The following is a 12,517-nucleotide window of genomic DNA, read 5'->3' as shown; positions in this document are numbered from 1 at the left end:
CCCCTGTGGTTTTCCTTTGGCTTTTTTTTCACTCATTGCAGGCAGATGAGGAGGGCAGAGCAGCAGCCCCTGGCTTTTCCTGGTGCCACATTTATTGTCTGTGCTGCTGGAGCCCCCAGCACCTCCTGCCCCCATCTCGGTACCCACCACATCACACGCTGCAAAAACACATCCTCCAACACCCCTGTTTTGTTGGGATTGCTTTGAAACCTGCCTAGACAGCCACTGCCCCATGAATCGACTCCCTGTGTTTGACACACAGCAGATTTATGGCTCTGGGTTGATGAAACCAAAAGGCAATTAAACACAATCAATCAGCTGGGCTGAAGGTCCCAGGTTCTGCGCACGAAATCCTTTTCAGACGTCATTAGAGCTGCGGCTTTGAGAGGCCTGGAGTGAAAACAAAGGAAAGATGGTTGTTTTTCCAGGCTTTTCCAGGGTGTTTTCAGCCTCTCAAAATAAAACCCTCTGAGGTTCTAAAAGGATTTTTAACAAAATTAAGAGGCAAGGGGAGGAGAAGCTTGTAGGGGTTTACTTTCAGTCCTGGGGTAGAAGTAAAAGGAGCGAGATGACAAAGTGGTAATTCACTAAATCTGTGTGGTTTCTGCAGTCTCAGTGTCTGCTGTTGCTCTGAGAGGCACAGCAGACATGAACACAGCATGTTCCTTTTAGGGGGGAACATTCCCACTTCATTCATTAACAGCAAAGATACGATACAAACATGACAGAGCTGCCTGCTGGATTTGTGAACCTTTTTTTAAAGAGCTCTGGAGTTCCTGATTTCCACTGTGTTGCTACATTCAGCCTTAATCCAGCTGACTTCCAGGAAACTGCCATCAACCAGAAGCATCTTGATTTCACTTATTTATTTATTTATCTGCTCCTTAAAGCAATTCTTTTTCTTCAAAGCAGCTGTGATATACAGGTAAAGGAACAAAAAATGTAAATTTTTATTCTTCCATCCATTCTATGTCTTTTGAGGAGAAATGCTTGCTATTCCTTGAGCTTGCACACATTAACAGATGTCAAGATTTTTGTTGTCTCTGTTATCACTACAAACATATGTAAATTACTATGTGCTCTTCATAAAATATGAAAAGAGAAAGACACTCAATTTGTGCCTGTGCTCCTATAAAGTTCACATATTGGGTTGATTCTTACAAAAAAGAAAAGAATATATTCCAATACGCACTTGGGAAGCTGCAATGTCCCATGACCTTCTTTACCCAGTGGGAAAAATCCTGACAAGTTTTGTGACAATGTGGGGAAAGAAAAGGAATCAACATCCACAGCAATAAGCAAACAAAAATTTTTTTAAAAAGTAAGTTTTTGTCCTTCTACTTGACCTATGTTTGGTATGTTTGGTCACTTTATAAATCTTTTGGTGTTTCTGTGTTTGATAGTCAACAAAGGCCAGTTCCCATTTTTGTATGTTTATTTTTCCTTACAAATTTTATCTGAACTTCTGATTCTGCTATGGAGCCAGTACTCCAGACTCAGCATTAAAAAAAGAACAAGGATCCCTCTCTGTGGATATTTGATGCCATTAAAAGTAGGCCTTCTGCTAGGAGCCATATGATTGAGTTTCTTATGGTTTCAGGTTAAGGTGGTGGAGAAGTTGTCTCCAGCTTTCAATCCCCACTCTATGCTGTTCTTAGAGAGGTGAGGAGGGTGCAATGCCTGACTTCAAGCACACTGCTTTGATAAAAGCCAGCAGCATTCTCCTGCTGATGGAATGGCCACAGACAGGTAGATCGTGATGTTTTTTCCATGACTGATGGAGAAGTGTTGGATTCTCTGGAGTCCTGTGGTGACCCTGTGAGATGGTGAGTTGTGACAGGTGGTTTGCTGGTTGAGATCCAATTCTGGACCAGTCTTGGACCACGGAGCCCAACAGCTGCTGCTCCAGGTGCTCCATGCCCAGAGCAGTTTGCTGTCTCCAGAAGGGCTGCTGGGGGGCTTTGGAGAAAGGCCCTGCAGCTCCAAATCCATCTCCTGGACAGGACCATTGCTTGTAAGTGTTATCTTCTGTCTCTGAACACCTTCCCTGCTTCTTGTTGCAGAACCACCCACCAGAGCTTCTCTGCCTGCAGCAGCAGCACCAGGGGAAGAGGAGCTGGTGGGGGAAAATGTGTTCTCCCTCATTTGATTTTTTTCTCCAAAAAAGGAGCCCCATCCTTTTTAAAGCTCCCCAGGACACATGTGCCAGACCCACATCAGCATTTCTGGCTTCAGCAGCAAGCAGCTCTCGTCCTGGTGTTACTGGTTCCCACTTCAGCTCCTAAAAAATGCATCTCACTTTTATTTTAGAACAAAAAAAACCCTCACTTCCAGGTTCTCTGCAAGATAATCTTCTAAAGACAGCTACTGCATTGACCATATAACCTGGACATTGCACGCACTCAGCTGGATTTTGGATTTGTTTTAAATTTTCCTATTGTTAATTTTATAATGTGTCCCTCAGGTCCCTTATTAATGGACAGCTTATGGAGGAGGTCTGGGTTACTGTTTACCACAGCCCTCAATGCTTTGGCATCCCTTGAGTCAAATTGAGCTCTCATTCCTCTGCTTGCCAAGTTAAATCCTTTTAGCATTTTTATAATCTCCAAACACACATTTCTTCATCTCTCAGACTCCGTCTCTGCAGTTCAGTAAGCATTTGTTGTTTGAAATCAGATCATGATGAAATCGTTTAATAGTCAGTCTATGAAAATATTTTGTTTAAAAAACACTCAGAACTTAATTGGAATGAAAATACCAGCAGCTGGATTGTAGTTTTAAGTCAAAAGTCTGAGAAGCAGCTGGAGCAGCAGGATTCAGAGAGACACTTCTAATTCTTCCCCTTCCTACAGGAACATTCCAAGGCCTGGGATGTTTTGGCAGGCAATGAAAAAGAGCCACTCGTGTTCAGCCTTCTCTGACCAATATCATCTGCTGCTGGCACATCTGTCCCTTAGCTTTGCAGATAAAGCACAAAAACTTCCTGGTTTTCTTTTATTCCAGTGTTTTATGAAGGGTTCTGACGAGCTCCATGTACTACCACAACATCCCTGTCATTGCTGGCATGTCTGAGCAATGACTTGCTCTAGAAGAGGAATTTAATTTCTTCTCAGACTCCCTAGTGAGGCTTGAAGAAGAATATGTGGTAAAGAAAGATTTTGGGTGACTTGTTCAGTGGATGAGGGGTTACTCCTTCAATTGTATTGAGTGTGGCTCTGTGATTTGTGAACTTGCTGGACAGTTTTTGTTGTGTTTTATTTATACTTGATTGGAGGAGTTGCTAAGGTTTAAATAGTTGGAGACCTTGGATATGCACAGCAGTGTCCCTGCTATGAGTTCATTGGCAAAATGCTGGAAGTTTTCAGACCAGATCTCTGTCCAATTTCCACTAGATAAAATTCCTTCCATCACAAGAATTAATTGATTAGGGTGGAATTAAGTGCCTGGAGTAACTGCCTTCTTGGGGTAGAAGTAATCTTCATACACAACCCAGCAGCTTCTTGTTTGTGTCAGAAAAGACTGGCTCTTCAATCTGTATTTTGTTTTAGATAAAGAGGAAAATGAATGTATAAAAAAATGTAGTTTTAACACTGAGGATCTAAGAGGTACATGCAAAATACTCCTAAATGAATGCAAATTTACTGGAGCTGCCTTTAGAGAAATTATTCTCATTGGATGCTTACTTCCAAATTGCACATATGAGCAGCAGGATATCTGGATGTCTGAACCCATTTTTGTTTTTTTAAGTTACAGATACAGTAATAGAAACTTGGCACAGAATGCAGTGGGAACGTCAGCAACTCAGAAGTCTAAAAGGATCCAGTGGATGAAGAGCCCTCCTCTGCCAGCAGCAATAAAGGAACTCAAGTGAGAACTTTTGGGGGTTTAAAGAGGCATCCAAAGTCATTTAGCCATGACTGCAATCATCACAGTATTGACAAGCTTTTTGATACATTTTTTTGTTGTTGTTGGGATTTTTTATAACCTGGCATGCAAACTGAGATCATAAATAACATAGTTGCCAGACTCACTGGTTAAGGATATAAACCAGACTTCCAACTTGAAGGTGTTGTCCTTGGTTTATCTCCTACTGAACAATCTGTTTATCCTAAGGTAATCCAAACCAGGAGGATGAGGAGAGGGAGCAAGCATGTTTTAATGCAGAAGGGGAATTACGATCTCCTGTTAACTCTCAGTCACTTCTGATCATAATGTGAATTATTTGCTAGAGTGTAAATTGTGCTCCATTTACATATTTTACTTATTCTTTCTCAGCAGTATTGTTTCAGTGGCTATAGCTTCATGACTTCAGCACAAAACTAATTTTACATCAGCAGGATGGGTTTGGGTTACCTGTCTGGGGCCACCTCCTTGCTGATGCAGACAGTGCTCAAGCCAAAACTGTCCCAAGGAGGAGAAAACAAATATAAACAAATCACTTCTAACTATTGGCAACAAATACTGGAGGGGTTTTTGTTTGTTTAATCCCCTTCCAAATTCTGCATTACAAAGATGTTGTCCTTTCTGGATAACCCTGCAGACAGCAGGAGTGTCTCACTGGTTTGGCAATGAGAAGTGAACATGGATTAAAAGTGTAATGCAGACTAGACCTGGTGAATAGCTGCCAAAATATTCCATGAGTATTTGCTTGGGTTTTGAAGTGAATTCACTTTGGCCTTTTTCATCCTTCTTTGGACCTCACACACCAAGAGCATTGCAGTCTTGCCATCCCTGACCACGTATAAAAGCAACCTTTAAAACAATTTGCATCAGCAGAAGTTGAATTTCGTATTTGCTATTTTTCTATTGCAGATATTCACACAATATTTCACGAAGAAAGGAGAAAAACGTGAGTGCAGCTTTTCTGTCTGATGACAACAGCCAGTGCAATGATAGTGAGGAAGGGAATAATGCTGCCAGTTTTGCCCTGTAAGCATAGCAGGAGAATCATTTTGTGAGGAAAAAGAGAAAGCATAGAAAATGTGTTCCTGCCTTTTGCTGAAGGTTGCATTTCATCCACAGAGTGGTCCCACCAACCCTGAAATCAGCACGTGATGCCAAAGGAGAGGCAGATCTCAGAGGATGGTATGGAAGTGGAAAAGCACACCTGGGGCTCTACAGCAGAGTTTTTGCTGCCACTGGTGAAAATTTCTGTTATTCTGGGGATGTTTGTGTGCTTTTGTGCTCAGGGTTTGTCCCCAGGCTGTCTCACACAGGGTAAAAGTGGGCACTGGTGTAAGGAAATGGGGCACAACAGCCTGGCAGCAGTGGCTGGAAAATATCTCTGGGGAGACAGGGGTGGATCAGTGTCAGAGGAAACTCCAGCACAGAGAGTTCAGCAGCTCTATGAACAACTGATGAAAGAAGGGCAGCAAAGAAATACAAGAAAAGTATTCCTGCTGTGGTTTTCCTAAGGAGAGCATCCAAACAAGTTGTAATCTGTTCATGGAGTCTCTGCATTCAAGGAAATGAAACCTGCCAAGCCCTTTATCGTCTCTAACACTCAATTAAGGAATCAGGTTGTTCATTCAACCCCTAAATAAGCACAAAACCCGACAGATAAGCTGGAGTTTCTAGAATAACTGAGTGTCATAGGCAGAAAGCTGAGATTCCCAACTGCAGCCTGGTAAATCTGTTTTCCTTTATCCTTCTGGAGAAGCCAGAATCCTGAATTGCTAGATTAGGTTTGCCTTTCAGACGAGAGTGATTTAAACCAAAATATTTTATCACACATATCCCAGAGCTCAGCACAAGCCCTCAATTGTGCTCTGCTGAAATTCATGTGAATGCCATCATTGTATTGATCGGTTAACTATCACTGCAGATGTTTGAGGGTTATGGATTCTTTCCTGAGATCATATTAAATCTTAAATTGGGTTTCTGAATTACCAAAGTAAATGAATAAAAGGGTATAAATGGATAGCCAAGGAAGTTGCATCAGTTTACACAGCCCAAGGTTGTGAGCTGTACTTTATTTTGTGCCAACTCTGTGTTCCTACATCATTAAGTTTTTCTTGTGGTATCTATTTGTGGCATTTGATTACAAAATAATTCTGCTGTAAAAAAAGTATCTGTCTTCTAATATAAATCTATGTTTAGTGTTCAGGATTTTCGTGTGCTGTGAGGATATCCAGTAAGAAGCAAACCTTTTCTTCATGATTTTGAACACACTCTTGAGCATAATGGATTTAAAAATCCTCTCTAACCTTTTGCTATTGGCACACAGCATGTGTCTGACCTTCTGACCTCACAGCTGTATTCAGGGAATTGTATACCTCAGTGATTTCTTTTTATACAAACCTGTGTTTGGTTAATTTTAAAGATAATTATTCTGAGTTTTCATAGAAAGGAGAGTCAGAGACGCAGCATGTTCCAGCCTACAAGAGACAGCTACTAAAGCACCATGCTTAAAAACCTTATTTTCACCAGGATGTAAATGTTATTTACAACTGCCTCTCCTTATCAATGTGAGTATGGATAAATATTCCACTTTTAACTACAGTGCTGCTCTGCTGTTCTTAAAGAGTAATACCCCGTGAAGTGGGTTTTTATACAGTGATGTTGTTGCTGTAGGCTGAGAGGGTCAGAAGAATTATTCTGAAATACAAGGAGCTGTTTTCTGCCTTAGAGGGGAATCAGATCAGCTGGCAGAGAGTTCCCTTTGCAATGAGTGGTGTGAAATCACCTAAGCTCAGCAGGGACTCCTTGAGAATCCTCTTCCTACAGTCATAGGTCTGCACCCACATTTCTGCTTCCAGTTTTAAAACTTTTATGACTTTGCCAATACAATTTCCATCAGACCACTGCAAAATGCTGTACTGGTGCAAGTGGTGGGCAGTGAACAGTGATGTTGGGATGATCATGTGTGGAGGGTGCAGAAACCTTTAAAATTGGTTTTATTTTTGGAGGAAGGCAGAAGTTGCTACATCCTGATTGCCAGACTCAACCTACAAATGCAAATGTAATTATTTCAGAACATTGTATAGAAAGACATAGATGTACATAGGCAAACACAAATGTAATTGAAGTACTGCTTGTGGACATCTGGAAACAGACAGATTTGTTTGGGAATTTGATGTCATAACAAGGCTTCTAACAAGAGCTTTAAACCTTGGAAAGTAGAGCAATATTCTGAGTTTCACTTTTACTTACACCTCAAAGCCAGTCGTTTTGTGCTTAGCATTGCATTAAACAAAGCAGGACAGATCTGTGTTTCCACTGTCAGCCTTCTCACTCCTTTCTGATGAATGAAAGTTGCTGTTTCCATCTGTCATCTCTCTTTCTGTCTCCTCACAGTGCAGAAGGATGTTGGGCTCAGCCTCTAGGCAGCATCCATCCCACTCAGAGCATTGCCCTTGCTCTGCAGCATCTTGGTGACTCCTCTGCCCACCTGACCTGCTAGGTGTGCTCTGTGATTTTCCCATTATCAGTGTGTTCACTGTTCATTTTAGAGGGGAAAATAGTCCAAGGAAAAAAAAAACCCAACATCCCTATTCATCTTCTACACTGCCACATGCTTGATGTGGTACTTCACACAGCACCGAGTAAAATGAGCCTGTACAAATGATATGGGTGCAAAAATTAGCATTACATAGTCGATAAATCATGCAAGGAATTTGGTATCTGTGTACTTAATCTAAATTTGTTAACACTGGCAAGATAAAGGTCATTTGGACTCCATGCCGACTCTTGAAACTGGGACGCTGTTCAGAAATTTGAGGTTTCTCCATCCAGCTGTGTACATGTGCCTTGTTATCTAATACTTTAATTGCTAACAAAACACTGGGTAGTGGAGAATATGCTGGTCTGTGTCAATATTTAAGCAGGACTTTACTTATGGCTGAAGTTTATTCACCTTGGAGAGAGAAAATTTTTTGCCTCACTTGAATAATTGGGCAAAGAAAAGGCAGGGTTTCAACTTGCTCCTGTGGTTTGTGCTTACTGTAGGCAAAGAGAAAAATATGTCAGCTATTTTTGAAACCTAAATTTTCAGGTCCTTTTTTTCTCTTTTTTTTTCCTGAATATTTCAGGAACTGTTGAGACCTCAGAAGTGTTTGGGACCTTTCTCCTTCCCCCCTTCTAAATGGTCGAGGTGAAATAATCTCTCTGGCTTGTTTCTGATGAATATTTGCCTAAACTCTTAAAATCCTTCCATAAAGGAGATTAGGAGTTGTGTTTGTCTCTCCTCTCCTGTTCTTCTCATCACCCCCTGGAAAGCTGAGACTGGGGAGGAGGACTCCTGCAGCTTTACAGGGAAGGGCACCTGAGGTTCAGGTACAGCAGCCACCACCACTGTCCACCTACACCCCATTCCCAGAGGCTTTTCCCCAAAGACACTTTCCTTTAAGCTTCCAAAGCCTAAAAATTTGGTTTTTTCCCATGTCCAAAAGTCTTATGCTTGCTGTGGAAGAAGCTAAAATAAGGGATGCCACCATCCTCACATAAAGCCATCAAACTTTTGGAATGACAGTGAAGGAGGGGTTATAGAGGTGGATATTTTCTATTCCAAACCAGAGTTGCCCACGAGGGAGAAGCAGCAATGTGAAGCTGTGAAGTCTCTGCCATGTGCTGAGGCTCAATCTGGGTGATTTTTTCCTGGAATCTGTTCACATGGCTAAAGGATCTGTTTGTTTTTCATACCTCACGTTCACCAGCCCGTGGTAACATTAACAAACCAAGTCCTGAGGAAGTTCCATACTTTGATCATTCCTTTATTCTTCCTGAAAGTCTCTCCTGGGCTGATCCTGCTTCAAACCTCCCCTTCCACACTGAGAGTTTAATCCTTGCCTCTGCTTTTCCCCATTTCTGTGAAAAGCTGAGACTTGAAATAAATATGTAGCAAAATGTCCCCCCTGTACCAAGGCACAGAGGGTACATTCAGTCTTTGTCCTGTGAAATAAGACAAGATTGGAGCCCAAATGTAGCACAGCTTGTGCCTGCTCTGTACATCACAGGACACCAGAAAATAGGAACTGAGGTGCCCCACTGCTGGTTTTAATACAAATCTCATTATTAGTGTATGACCTGGCTTGTGGCCATAAAAGTGGTGGTTTTGTTGGGTGTGGGGGTTTTTTGGAGGGGGAGTTTTTGTTTCTTTTTTTCTCTGAGCAGAGGAAATGTGCAAAGAGCACACACACCATGAGTTAGAGCTGTGTGCAGACAATTGGAGAGAGGAAGAAGAGGCAGTGAGCTTTGAACAAAGAATCTGTTCTGCACAGGAGATGTGCACATGGGCCATGCCTTCAGAAACCTCTGCCAGCTCTGAGCAGGCTGCTCAGGGGACGGACTGGGACCTGTCCGTGTGTCCTGCAGTAGATGTGGCTCTGTCTGTCCCTCCAGGGGAGCTGGGAAGGCTCAGAGCAGGGATTCAGGAGTCAGGGCTGATGTTTGTGTGGCAGGAATATATAAGGAGTTGGAATGAGCTGCATTTAGCAAGCTAACCAAGAGTTTTCAGCTTTCTCTGTGACAGTCAGCCCTCCACTGTCTTTCAAGGTAAATTTTGGACATTTTTCTGAGCTGGTTTCAAGTGTGGCTTATGTTTGCCAACCAGAACTTTCTTCCACATCCTCTCTCTAATTCAGATTTTTCAGCAACTCAAACCAATTCTTATTAATGCAATTCCAACTCCATAACAATCCCAGAACATTAGATTTAAATATTTAACTGTTTATAATAACTTCAGTTCTCATTCAGATATGTATTTTCAGTAGGAGTATGTGTTGGAAGGACACTATTTAGTTTGCAAAGTCACTACATTATGGCATGATGAGGATCTAAATTGTGAACTGTTTAAACATTTTTATTGCATTATCTGCTCTGACAATAAAAATTAAGCTTCACTATCGCTAAACCTGAATATATAAAACCTCATATCTGTCCTTCTCATCTCTAGTATTTAGCTAGGTGCTCAAACAGCTAAAATCTGAGATATTCTTTATTAAAATTCTGGGGTTTGGACCTTTAGAGTTTATCTTTTTTCAAATGAAGCCTGAAGTTCTTATATGATCACTCAAAACATTGATACTTTAAGAAAAAGTACCAAATAATCTTCAAAATATGGGACATCAACCAAAAGGATGAAATTAGGAAGAACTAAGTTTTTTATGTCAAAAAAGGAATAAACCCCAGCCATGTTTAAATGCAGAGTTTTATAGAGGTGTTTTCTTTAGGATTTCCTGACAAGAAGGATAGGAACAACACCTTTTATCAGGTCAGTGATTTTTGGCTTTTTAGGAGAGCTGGAGTGTGGTGGCAATCAAGAGTCCTCCTGGATTGCCCAGGATGAATGTTTGGACACAAACCAGGTTTTGTAGTTAGGAAAAAGTGGTTTCCTTCTGCTCCCAGTACTTCCCTTCCTGTATTCACTGTGGTACTTTGCTTCTCAAAGTCAGGTTTTGTCTCAGCCTAGCAGCCCTTTGAAACACAGGTTATTAGAAATGTTGTTCCTTCTTATGCAGTTAAATGCATGTCATTTTAGATTTCCTATGCCATTAATTTTAAATATGCATTTTTTGGGTCTTTTCCCCACTTTTGGGTATTGGCAGGCTCTTAAGGGCCACATATTACACCATGCCAGTTGTTCTCAATCATTCTTGTGACAATATTATCCCTGTAACGTGGCCAAAGCAGAGCCTGTGTGGATTATCTGATGTTTAATTATCTGAACCATAAAATGTAATATGTGCAATCATAAGGGGTGTGGTCAAATTATTTGACCATTTTTGTTTTCTCCCCTTCTTTGTTCTTCCTCGTGGTTTGCATTTGTAAACTTAAAAAACCTTAAAAACTTTAAAACTTAAACACTTAAAAAAATACAAAAAATCAAAACATGTGATAGATGCTTCTATGCTGGTTTGGATTATAACACATAACGTAAATATCAGAGCAGATTTGAGGGCTTCTTTTCCACATCATATTTAAACTCAGAGCAGCACATTTGCTCTGGACCACATCACTGTTCATTTTTCATATCTTGAGCCTTCTAATATATGTGATTTTTAAAATAATCAATGGCCAACAAATGACTTTTGTGACTTTTATGTCATTTCTTGTACCTGGTGTAACTCATGGATCCAGAGACCCTAAAACTCGAGGTATTACTGGCTGGATGATGCTTTTCCTGTAGTAATTTTAGAAATCTCTACATCTGTCATTACTGGATTTGCTGTTGTCACAAGGAAAATGCTGCATCATGTGCACTGCCAACTTGGGGACAGCTTTGATAGAATCTCTCCTAATTCTGGTGAATTCTCACCTAAACCACCCAGATCCTTCAGAGTGGCAATCCTAGCACTGTCCAAATTTTATATTGGGGTCACAAAATAATGTGGTGAACACTTACCCTTTCTGTTAGGGCTGGTATATTCACTATGATACTTACAAATACCCCTAAAGCCAAACTACCCTGATTTTATGTGCTAAAAATAATAATAATAATTGAATAATTCAGCAATTATTCAGCTGATGGCAAGTTATTCTACACAACTTCATAGTAAAGTTCAGTTCCAGAATTTCTCTATGGTACTTTCTTCTTCCTTTTAAAAAAAACTCAATATTTGAGTGCAGCCTTCATAGTTATTTTCTAAGCCACTGCTCTTAATCTCTGTGTGACACAAGCTGCTCTTAGGTAGTACATTCCAGATAACAGAACTTAAAACAAATGGTTTCACTTGCAGAGACTATCACATAGAGCTAAAATCACTCCAAATTCCGTGTTGCTTTGAGACTTTAATCAGCCACCTTTTGCAGTTAATTGCTCTTTTGGCAGGCTGGAGAAAGGAAATGGAGATTTTTAGCAATTTCATATCAACACAAACCAAAAAGAATTTGATGAGACAAATAAAAGGTCTTTTTCCTAACTCAAAGATGCTCTGCTTGCCAAGTACCAGAAGCTTTTTGCAAACATCAGAAGTGGAAGAGGATTTTTTTTGGGAAAAGCTTGCTGGATCCCTCTATAATGAAAGATTTTATGCCCTGCCTAGCACATCTCAGCCAGGATGTTCCACCTCAGAGAGCCAGCTTCTTTGTGGAGCTCTGATATGTTCTGAAAAGTGACAAACCTGGGTAAATTTACCTCTCTGTCCATATCCTGGGTGGTAACTGCTCCAGATGTGCACCACAGCATTTCTGACCTTCCCCTCACTGACCAGCACCACAAACTCAGCATTATCAGCGAGCTCTGTCCTCTCCTGATTCACCCACTGAAAATCTGTGGCAGAGCTGAGCATCAAGAAAGTGGCTGCTTGTCATTAATACCCACTTCACTTTAAACTCACCCTGGAAACCTCAGAAGCTGCTATTCCAGTTGCTCATAATGTGCTCTTTGTTTTGTGCTTGGCTTATCTTTGAGCACAATGCAATCTGAAGGAAGTACACCCACTCCCTGATGTTTTCCTTGGGAGCCAGAAATGTGTGTGCTGCGATTTTGGGGCACTGGTGAGTAAATGTGGAGTGTGTGCTGTGAGTAAATGTGGAGTGTGTGCTGTGAGTAAAAGTGGGGATGTGTGCTGTGAGTAAA

The 12,517-nt window shown here is 41.0% G+C and overlaps 1 long non-coding RNA gene across 7 annotated transcripts in view; it reads left to right on the top strand.

Annotated features, from left to right (window-relative positions):
* The first annotated feature begins 6,348 nt into the window (after positions 1-6,348).
* LOC107207102 overlaps positions 6,349-12,517 on the top strand; it is a 105,389-nt gene continuing 99,220 nt past the window's right edge. For 6 of the 7 annotated variants that reach the window (XR_004498147.1, XR_001522611.1, XR_001522607.1 and 3 more), the window contains exon 1: positions 12,355-12,435. This is a non-coding gene — a long non-coding RNA (uncharacterized LOC107207102). Of the gene's footprint in view, positions 6,468-12,354; positions 12,436-12,517 lie in introns of those variants that run through there. The other variant, XR_001522613.3, reaches the window with a different exon arrangement.

Source organism: Parus major, chromosome 6 (assembly GCF_001522545.3).
Source record: "Parus major isolate Abel chromosome 6, Parus_major1.1, whole genome shotgun sequence".
NCBI lineage: Eukaryota > Metazoa > Chordata > Aves > Passeriformes > Paridae > Parus > Parus major.
Note: the sequence above shows the minus strand (reverse complement) of the source record. Positions and strands in the feature narration are given on the sequence as shown.